The following is an 11,645-nucleotide window of genomic DNA, read 5'->3' as shown; positions in this document are numbered from 1 at the left end:
AGGACACAGTAGGGCTATCAGATGTTGGCGCCCAAGGGCCCAAGGTGGGAAAGCAGGCTGGAGCTCCGGAGCTAGAAGACAGCTCAGGAAGCAACGCCTGCCACTCACTCACACAAGCATTATTTACAAAGCGTGCTCATGCACAGTTTCTCAAGACCCTCAGCAGATTCGCGAGGGAGATATTACTTCTCTTTTTCACAGATGTGAGAACTGAGGCCCAGATATGGTCAGCCACCTGCTCAGGAGTCACACAGGACCAGAATAGGCCTCCTGACTTTGGTCTGGAGTCTTCCGGCTGGTCTGGTTGAAGTGTGACCCACAGACAGGACAGGAAACCAGGGGCGAGAGAGAGGCTCCCACTGAATTTCACACACAGGCAGAGGTGAGCTTGTAGGGGGTTTCCTCGCCGACAGTGGGGCCCAGCTTCTCCCTGAACATAATTACATACCAAATCAGGGTGGGGGCATCCTCCCGAGGGGGAGGAAGGCGGCCCTGTCCCCAGATGGCACTGAGGCATGTCACCGTGTGTGTGTGTGTGTGTGTGTGTGTGTGTGTGTGTGTGTGTGTGGGGGTCAGCAACTGTGTTCCCATGCTGACTTTCCCCTTCTCTGACCCCTGCTGACTCTAAGGGACAGCTCCTCCTTGTAGCTTACAAGAGCGCCCCTTGCTATGTGCCACTAGTTGTGTGTCTCTTCAGCCTGCAGCCAGCTCTGTATCATTCTCTGCTGTGTCAGAGTGTGTCGTCTCTCCCCAGGGGACAGGAGCTCTCAAAGGGGGGGAATCCCCCCCTCTCTCTGTGTTGTGGCCTCCCCACCTGTGTGAGTGGGGTGGGCACCCTCCACATAGACTTGGGGCCTCGAGCACACTAGGAGGAGGCCCCTGCTGGAACCATCTGCACCCTCAGCTTCCTCTGGCATCTGGGACCTGGGGGCAGGGAAGCCTAGGCTTGGGCAGCCTCTCGTCCAGGCTGGGGCTAGCCCTGCTCCCTGGGGACTCACAACAGCCCTTGTCACAAGTTGAATTTCTGCAGGAGAGACTGGGGCAGGTAGCTGTGGTGGGATCGGGGGCCCCTTCAGAAGTCTCTTGAGGAGCTAGGGACAGTGCCTCCCCCTTGGCACGATCAGAGCAGGGCACAGCAAAGTCCTGTCAAAGGTCCTAGGGTTTTGGGGGATTCTGGGTTCCCTGCCCACCCTCTGAGAAGGTCCCTCAGGGAACTTGGGAGCCTCAGCAACCTCCTCTCCCAAACTCATTGTCACACACACTCACAGGAACCCAGAGAAGGAGCTGGGAGAGCTGGAGACTTCATGTACTTGCTTTTCTAGCAAGGCCCAGTCTAGCCTGCAACAGTGGCTCTGAGCCCGGGTAGGTCTCACGGGAAGGGAGGGCTGGTCTCTGATGCAGAAATGGGGAAACCAGGGAGCCGTAGAGGTCTGGAGGTGATCCCCAAAACTCAGCTCAGGGCTAAGCTAGGCTGGGCAGGGGTGAAGGGGTAGCTGTAAATTTCCCCCATGATAGAACCAGAAGTAGCAGGGACAAAAGGGAATTTCTCTCAGTGCTGATTTCACAACTGAGGGAGATGAGGCCCAGAGAAGGCAAGTAGCCTCTCCAAAGTCACTCAGCTATTTCAGGGCCAAACCAGAACTAGCACCCAGGCCTCCTCTCTCCTGGGCTGGTGCTCCTCCTGGGCTCAGAGATTCTCCACGGGCACCTCCTTAGCCTTCATCCAGGCTCGCCTATTGCAGATCCAAGGAGTCTTCTCCCTGAACCCCAGCAAGTCTGCTTATACCTCTGACCCCAATGGCTCTCTGCCCCAGCTCCAGCAGGATCCTTCAGTCATCAATTGCCCTGACAGGGTTATTCCTGCTCCCATGACAATGGTCCCATAACAATGGCCCTTCCTGGTCCCAGGACGCCAGGTTCAAAGCATCTGGTCTCAGAGCAGCTTTTTCCCTGCCAGAGAGGTCAGAGGGACCTGAGCTACTGCTCACACAAGCCTGCAGTCTGGGCGCACAGCTCCCTCACAGGAAGTTCAGGGTAGGTCAGGCACAACCAGGCTTCCACCCTAAGCACCCTGTGGGGAGGCCTGGGCTCAGGGAGTGCAGGAAGCAGCCATCTCCCCAGCTAGGTTCTCCCTGCTTCTTCTCCTTCCTTACTCCATGGAACCAACCCCATCCTCCAACCCCCTCACCCCATTCAGCCGCCCCCAGGGCCCTGGTCTCTGTGCTGCCTGGTGCTGTCAGCCCTGCATGTGCTCCTGAGCTGCAGGCTGGAGCAGGGGGAGTATGGCTGGGTTTGGCCTGGGGCCAGAGAGTAGGAGCGAAATGGAGCACAGTGGGGACAGCTGTGCTGGTAAAGGTGGACAGCCTCAGAAGATGAGACAAAAATCAGGGGTGGGGTTAGAAAATTATGTTTAACATCGATTTGAATATCCTTTGGCCATCATCTCTGCTTACTCATTTGCTTGTTACAGGCCAATCAAGATCCTTGCCTTTAAACTCTCAGGCCCTCACCCAAGTGCACCCACACTCACACAGACACTTAGCACTCCCTCCTTCAGCAGACCACTCTGCTCCATAGAAACCAGCCCCAAGTCAGGGGGTGACAGAGCTGGAGAAGGGCAGTCCTGGAGAGGAGCAGGGCCAGGCGGTGCACACACTTCACGAACGCCCTGGGGGCAGCAGCTATGGAGGTCTCTGAAGGCTTCAGCTCAGCACAGGCCGAGGGGCGATGCTCAGCTCTTGTCACTCTGGGACAGCTGAGATAATGAGTAAGGAAGGGGCCATCCAGTGCCTGCAGAAGACACCTACCAGTACCTAAATCCCTGCTGTGGTTGGACCCTCCCACATTGCTGTCCCCAGCTCCTCTGGAACACTCTCTGGGCATCTGATCCAACGCCCCCAACAGGGGAGACCAAACCCAGTTCAGCCTCTTTGCCCAACCTGAGAATCTTCGTCCTCCACGATCTCCCCTCTTGCTTTAATTTCCCTAAATCACTCAGTCACCGCCACTGCCAGCTCTGGCTCCCCTCTGTCTTCGCTCTGTTCTCCCAAGTTCAGGCTGCCCAGCTCACACACCTATCTGCACATCTGCCCTTAGCTGACTCCTCCCTTCAGCCTCCACCTTCTCAGGGGCTCCTGCAGACAGCTCCTGGGGAATTCTCCCTGTGCAGAGTCTTGACAGGGCCCAGCCCTTACTCTCTCCGAAGCCCACTGGAGATCACTCTGCAGGGAACGCATTGCAGGTTCCACAAGGCCTGGCCTGGTGTGGTATCCCATCTCTGCCACCTCCATTTCAAATGCATCTCTGCAAGCCAAGAGAAGGCCCTGCTGTCTGGAAAAGGCAGGTCGCATGTACTTCCTTCTGTGCTTAGATTTTAATGGGGAACATGGAGGGAAGAAAGGGTCAGTGTGGCCCACTGGACCCGCTGGCATTCTCTCTTCCAGCCCCCTATCTTTGTAAATGGAAGAAAATAAATAAGTAAAAAAAGATAAATCCAAGTTAAACAAGAAAAGCGGCCACCGATACGTTTGATTTCTGAGGGTTAAAAACAAAATAAGAAAAATTAGAATGTCAGGAGTAGAAGCCTCAACAGCTCAAAATACCAACATGAGAATATTCCCTCAATTCACCCATGCATTAATACTATTTGACAATCAAGTATCTCCTACATTTGAGAAAAATTAATAGCATGAAGGTAAAGCATCAATACAAGCACACAGAACACCTGAATTTAGAATTAATGTCAATAATTCATGAAATGGATGAGCAACTTCAATAATTGAAATAAACATTCTCAGAGATATTTGCAAGAACATCTTATCCCCTTATTCATCAGATATTTACAGATTAAAACAAATTGCAATACTATTTTTATTCATTAATTTGACAAATATTTTAAAAGCTTGTCCTACTCTCTTGGCGAGGGTGTGGAGAAGTGGGTGTTATGTTCAAAGTGGGAATAGAAACTGTTCAGCATTTCTGAATGCAAATAATAAGGATCTAAGATGTTTAATATGTGCATTCTTTGACTTGTCAATTCCATTTCAAGGATTCACCCATCCTTGAGAAATACACACACACAGGCACAAAAGGAGATTTACAAAGACGTTCATCACTGATTGTTTATAATAATGATCTGCAGAGGGGAATTAATAACGTAACTTCTGGTCCACGTCTTCTATACGGCAGCATGTAAAGGTTAAAAAATACAGCTTGTGTGCAAACCTAGCTAGATCTCCAAACATCTTGTTAAATTTAATAATTGCTGCAGAATGACATGTACGATATAATCCCACTTATATACAGTAAACTGAACTCAAAATGCTTTGTCTGTGCACATAAATCTCTTATTTTTACAAACACAGAAATTTACTGTTTATGAAAAGCTGTACATCAAACTAATAATAGCAGTCTTTTGGGGCAATGACTATGATGAATGTTGGGGAAGAAGTGGTGAAGGGAACTTTATCTGTAGTCTGTTGCAATGTTTGTTTCTTTACCCAGCTTTAGTAAGGTATAACTGACAAATAAAATTTGTATATTTTTAGTGTATTACAAGATGCTTGGATATATGTATACACTGTGGAATGATTAAATCACACTGATTAACATATCCATCACCTCACATACTTATCATTTTTTTTGTGGTGTAAACATTTAAGATCTACTCTCTTAGTCCTTTTTTTTTTTTTTGAGACGGAGTTTTGCTCTGTCGCTCAGGCTGGAGTGCAGTGGTGTGATCTCAGCTCACTGCAAGCTCTGCCTCCTGGGTTCACACCATTCTCCCGCCTCCCCCTCCTGAGTAGCTCGGACTACAGGGCCCACCACCATGCCTGGCTAATTTTGTTTTTGTATTTTTAGTAGAAACGGGGTTTCACCGTGTTAGCCAGGAGGGTCTCTATCTCCTGACCTCATGAGCCGCCCACCTCAGCCTCCCAAAGTGCTGGGATTACAGGCGTGAGCCACTGTGCCCGGCCCTCTCTTAGTACTTTCCAAGTACACAATATATTATTATTAACTGTAGTCACCACACTGTATAATAGATCTCCAGAACTTATTCATCCTGTCTAACTGAAACTTTGCACCCTTCAACCAACATCTGCAATGTTTGTTTCTAATAAAAAGTCTTTATATATATATATATATAAGTTGATTGTGTAATGAATATAATATTTAAAATATTGTATTAAAAAGTGTTTTATTTTTATTTTTTGAGATGAAGTCTCGCTCTGTCGCCCAGGTGGGAGTTCAGTGACACGATCTCGGTTCACTGCAAACTCCGCCTCCTGGGTTCAAATGATTCTCCTGCTTCAGCCTCCTGAGAAGCTGGGATTACAGGTGCCCACCACCACACCTGGCTAATTTTTGTATTTTTAGTAGAAACGGGGTTTCACCATGTTGGCCAGACTGGTCTTGAACTCCTGACCTCAAGTGATCTGCCTGCCTTGGCCTCCCAAAGTGCTGCGGTTACAGGCGTGAGCCACTGCGCCTGGCCAAAAAGGGAGGTGGAATGAAAAAAATGGGCAAAGCAGAGGACCCAGTGACTTTGGATCCTGGGGCCAACATTGGTGGGGCATGTGGGTGGTGGCCCCAGGACAGGTCATGAACCATGGCTTTCCTGTGCCTAAGGTAAGGGGCTTCTCCGAAAGACTGAGGCAATACAGTTGGAAAGGAAAGTGTAAGGGAACAAGTGAGAACAGAATACACAGGAGATGAGCCTGCAGAGAGGGTAATTAAACAAACTTGCCACTAGGCGACGTGGGCAGGAGAAGAGCTGCTGAAGACTGCTAGGGGAGCTAGTAAAGGAGTGATCAACAGTCTGTTGGGTTCTGGCACAGCCAAGGTCCTGGAGCTGCAGGCAAGTCTGCAAAAAGGGTCCCACAGTGGAGCAGAAGGGGCATTGCCGGGCTCTGTTCAGCCCCTGGGGACATCTCCCCAAGACCCTCTAGGGCCTTCAGACACATCCTGTGCTTTCCAGCGGCCCTTGTCATTGCTGTTTGTGGGATCCAAGGTAGGGGCTGCCTCCAAGCATTTGTCATGGGGACTCCAGGGCAGACCAGTGCCAGTGTGGCAAAGTACATTCATCTTAGGCCAATTCATCCAGCCCATCTACCCAGAGCCATCAGGAGTGCACCTAGGACGCAGGCTGAAGTGAATCTGAATCCCATCATTTGCAATATGGAGACACAGCATCTGTCCCACAAAATCCTTGTGAGCATTACACGAGATATTGTTTGTAAAAGCTTGGTGCTTAATAAACATGAGTTACTATTGCTAAAAGTAAAAGAATTCTAGCTTATTTTTATTGTAAAAATATTTCTTTCAGCACTGTATAGATCTATTAAGAGAGCTACAATATCTTTAATGTGATTTATCCTTAAAGGGGTCTCGACAATTGAAAAATAAAATCTAGGCAGCAAGTGGGACATGTCAGACTCGTATTTCTTCTGGTTCCTGAAATTGTCCCCACAGCAGAAGAGGAAGGTCTGTTCTTTAGTGGAATATCAGCCCTACATGTGCACACCCTGAGTTGTAGATTTCAAGGCATCTAACTCATAAACTAGTGCTGTAAAGACCTTGGACTCTTGAGATACACACCCTGTTTGGGTTCCCGCTCTGCCTCTTTGGGGCTCTGACATTTTTGAGCAAACTGCTAGACCTCTAAAAGTCTCAGTTTCCTTCTTTCTTGAATGGTAATTAATGAACTGCTAATATAATTGTTCTGGGAATAAATGAGTAAACACTTCAGAACATTTATAGAAGTGCCTTTTATATGGTATCTCCCCAATTAATGTCTGTCATTAATAATCAACACCCACAAAATCATGTTTGCTTGACTTTTGATTATACATATGTATACATAAAATAGCAGTACACAGAAGTTCTGAAAGAAAGAAAAGTAAAATTTATATAATTTTTTGGTGGAATAGAACTTTCTATTTATGATCCCAATGCCACAAACCATCCAGGGAAAAATAATAGATCATACTACATGCAAACTAAAACTTGGATGTTATAGAATAATACAATAAGTGAAATTTAAAAGCAAATCACAACTGTGAATGTTTTCTCCCTATTTGGCATATAAAGGGTTATTAAATTTCATATAAAGACAAGCAAGTCCTTTAAACAATAAGAGAAAATGAACATTTCAATAGAAAAAGGAGATGAGTCTAGGAACAGGCACTTTTCTATAGAAGAAATATTAGTGAAAATGTTAAATTGTATTCAAAATGGATATTATTAAAATAAGTGCAAAACAACTCTTCTGATCAGATTGCCAAAAGTTTAAATAAATGATGATAACCAGAGTTGGGAGATTTTAGGGAAAAGGTGATTGCATATTCTGCTGGGTAAAAGCAATTGATACCACCTTTCTGAAAGACAGTGTGGCGAGATGAATCAAAATCCATTTTAGAAAAGAAATCAACTCTGACTAAGAAATTCTAATCTAGGAATTTAAAAAAGTGTATATTGGCCATCGTTGCAGTATTCTTTCAAGTTTTAACATCTCATCAAAATAATGCAGATACACATCTTCAAAAATTTATGCTGTAAGTGCATATTAACAAAAATGCAGCAGTTCTATGCTTCAACACCACATCCCAATTCCCATTTCTTGGAGGCAATTTGAAGTATTTTTCATTTGTATCCTTATGTTGATACTTGTTTGTTTTACAGCCTTAGCTATTCTCCATTAGACACATAATATGGGAGGTGAGGCTTGTTCCTCTTTCATGCCACTCACACCTGTGACTTCCCCCCTACCTTTAGCCTCCCAATACAGTCAGATACAGTTACCAGTACAATTAATACTTAGATTTTATATTTCATGACAATGTAAATATTTTTCTTGGCCCTAGTCATGTGGTTTATTATGATTACATTTTCTTTTTGATACTACTTTTTATTTCTGTGAAGTTATTAATTGCCTTATTTACAAAATTTGCTTCATATTTTACATGCCATCATTCATTCCTTTCCAAACTCTACATCAACAATGTAAATTTCGTGTCAACATATTCATACATATCAGTTATTGACTGGTTTTATTCCTCCAGCACAGCCCCATGTGGTCTAACGTCTTCCTGCCCCAATCTGGACTAATTTTCCTCTACGCTTTCAGCACAGCTGAAATATCCCTTTCTGAGATACCCCTTCGCCATCTCCTTGATAACTCCCATAGCTTTCATCCCGTGTTGAAAGTGCTCTCTCCTGATCCCATATCTAACGCTCTCTTTGTTGATTCCCTCCTTTTACAGCAGGGTTCGGTAAACTATAGCCCTGGAGCCAAATCCAGCCTGACATCTGATTTTGTAAATAAAGTTTTACTGTAGACATGCTTCTTCATTCCGTGTACTCTGTGAAAGGTGGCATGCCACAGTGGCAGAGGTGAGTAGCTGCAACAGAGATCACATGGTCCACAAGCATGACGTATTCACTGTTTTGCCCTTTACAGAAAAAGTTTGCTGACCCAAGAGAGGTAAGATGAGAAAGAATGGAGAGGCAGCCTATATGTAATGGTGTTTCTGAAGGAGTGGCCAGAAGAATGAAAACACAAGCAACAAATATAGGCTTAATGGAAGGAAGATTTTCTGAAATGAAGGATGACATATGTGAAGCTCTTACTAATTTGAGATGCAAACTGTATCTTCCAGCACAGGCTATCTGAATAATAAACAATCCCCATTCAGTGAGTTCACATAAAGTTTTTCCCTGATTCCTGGGAAGCCCACCACATGACCGGATGACTCTCTAGGGTAGAGGTCCTGTCCTCTGTGGGTTGGCTCAGGATTTGAGGTGCATTGCTTTTATGGACTTGCACATCAATGCCTGCTTGCCTGATTGTCACGGAAGGGGAAGAGAGTGCTGGAAATTTGAACACTGGTCCTTAAATGGTTCCTCTGGAAGTGAGACTGTCACTTCCACTCATATTTTATTAGCCAAGCAGATCATCAAGGAGCTGAAAAGCACAAGTCTTCTGTTTGTCCAGAGATAAAGGGGAAACAGATGTTCTACGATAGCAATACCCACCACATTTCTCTAGGACAAATCCTACCATGTGCAGGACAGGAGAGAAAAGGAAGTTATTTCTTTTAAGTCTCATTGGCTTCAGAGCTTTCTGCTGCAACACCAAACATCAGAAGACAACAAATCAATTTCTACAGAGAACAAGGAGCAGCATCATCCAAGGCTCTGAAGTCTCACTAAATTATCCTTCCTCTGTGAAGACAACCAGATGGTGTTACACATGATAGAAACTAATGTCCTTCTTGGAAAGAAATAATTTGAATATTTACTTCAATCCACTGGTAGTTACATTTTTTTAAAGGGCCGACAAATGGTGGTAGTAAGTACTGGGACAAGTCCAAAGTTTAAATAATTATTGCATTCTGGTTTAAAAGGTGACCAAAAGTGGTGTCTTTATAAAATCACATTTTGTAATTGCTTGTTGTTTGTTCATATATATGCAACTAATTTTTGTGTATGAATCTTATATATATCTAAATTAATAATCTCTCCTATTATTTCTAATAATTTTCATTTATGATATGTATGTATTTAGTTGTAATATAAATTAATAAATTTATATCAATGTAATTAGCATAAATTAAACACATGCATAAAATGTTAAATATTACAAGAACATATTTATATTTGAGTATGTGCACACATAAAATATATAACATGAACAAATACTGAAGAGTAAGAATGTCCATCCAGAAAGGTGAAAAAATGTAAATCAAATATTTGTAAAAGGAATATATCTATATATTTTTAGGAATGAAAAACTAGTGGAAATTACAAAAATAAAGTATATGAGAAAACCTATGAATTAATATATTTCTATAATTACATAATAATCAAAATATTAATTAGTTGGTGTATTTGTTTTCCAAGTCTCCTGTGACGAATGATCACAAACTGGGTGCCTTAGCAGAAATTTATCCTATCACAGCCTGGAGGCCAGAAGTCTGTGATCAAGGTGTTGGCAGGGCTGCACAGTCCCTATGGTTCTAGAGGACAATCCATGCCTTGTTTCTTCCAGCTTCTGAAAACTCAAGCATATTAGCTGAAAACCAAGAGAACAAAAGGAGAGTTTCTTCATTCATTCCTACAATTCATTCAACAAATGCTTATTGAGTCTGCCATTCCAGACACAGGGAATAGATGGAGAGCTCGGGCACGTTTCCTTCACTCATGGAGCTTATATTCAGAGAAGGGTGTTTGGTAGGATGGGGAAGGCCGAAAGGAGACAGAAAATTAATAAACAGGTAAAGAAAACCTAATAAACTTATAATAAAAGTAAACCCTATGCAGAAGTAAAGTAATGTGATAGTCAATTTTAAGTTAAATATTTCGAATAAATGATAATCCATTATAACAAAAATAACCATTTCAGACATAGAAATATTTGATAGAATTTACCAGTGAAGTCATCTTGGCCTCCAACTTCAAGAGAAATATAGTCTTTAGCAAGACAAAATGCCATAAATATTTAAGAAACAACTAATATTGAACTTAAACTCTTTAAGAAAACTAGGAACATATCTCAATTCATTTTATAAGGCTCAAATTAGCCTGATACAAAAAGCAGGAAAAGGAATTAGAAGAAAGAAAAATGATAGACCAATATCCCTCATGAACATCCTGAACACAGTATTAGTGTACTGAATTTAACAGTATATAAAAAAGATAATACACATGGTCAGATGGGGTTTATCCCAGGAACTCCAGGTTGGATTAACATTTGAAAAATCAATCAGTGTAGTTCATGATATTAAAAAGAAAAACAAACATAAGGTCGTATCAAAAAATGTAGGAAAACATTAGAAAAATTAGAACTATAAGCAAACTAGGAAAATAAAGGAACTTCCTTTTCCTGATAAGGGGTATCTGCAAAATACCTATAGTCAGAGTTACCCTTTACGATGAAAGACCCCATCATTTCCATCTAAGTTAGGAGAAAAGGCAGGGCTATCTCTCTCAGCACTTTTCTTTAATATTGTTCTGGAGATTTAATTACTTGATAAGGCAATAAAGGGAAACAAAGGGCATACATATCGTAAAGAACAAGGAAAATTGTCTCTATTCACAGACAACATGATTGTATATACACTAAATCCTAAGTGATCTACACAAAAAGCTATAACAACCAATACTGAAATTTAGCAGTGTTTCAGAGTACAAGGTCAATATAGAAAACTCAAATGGACTATCTACATAATTGCAATGTACCATAGACAAATGAAAATTTTTAAAATAACACTTAAAACAACATCTTAAACTACTAAATATTTAGGGATGAATTTAACAAAATATGTGCAAGACCTATATATTCAAAACTACAAAATATTGATGAGATAAATTAAATTAAAATCTTTATTTAGTCTAGGGTGTTGAGGGTAAGACAAGAAGAGCTGTTCCCCTCGGTTCACACACATATGAGAAAATTTCTACTCAATGTGTTGAGCTACAGTTTACTTAAATACATATATCCATGTATCAATCATCATTATCAAGATATAGAATGTTTGCATTATACCAGGAAGATGAGATAAATTAAAGAAAATCTAAATAAATGGAGAGAAATACCATGTTCCTGAACTGGGAGACTCAATATTGTTAAGATGTTAATTCTTGTC

Source organism: Pongo abelii, chromosome 5 (genome assembly GCF_028885655.2).
Source record: "Pongo abelii isolate AG06213 chromosome 5, NHGRI_mPonAbe1-v2.0_pri, whole genome shotgun sequence".
Taxonomy (NCBI): Eukaryota; Metazoa; Chordata; class Mammalia; order Primates; family Hominidae; genus Pongo; species Pongo abelii.
The sequence above is the reverse complement of the archived record's forward strand: the minus strand, read 5'-3'. Positions refer to the sequence as shown.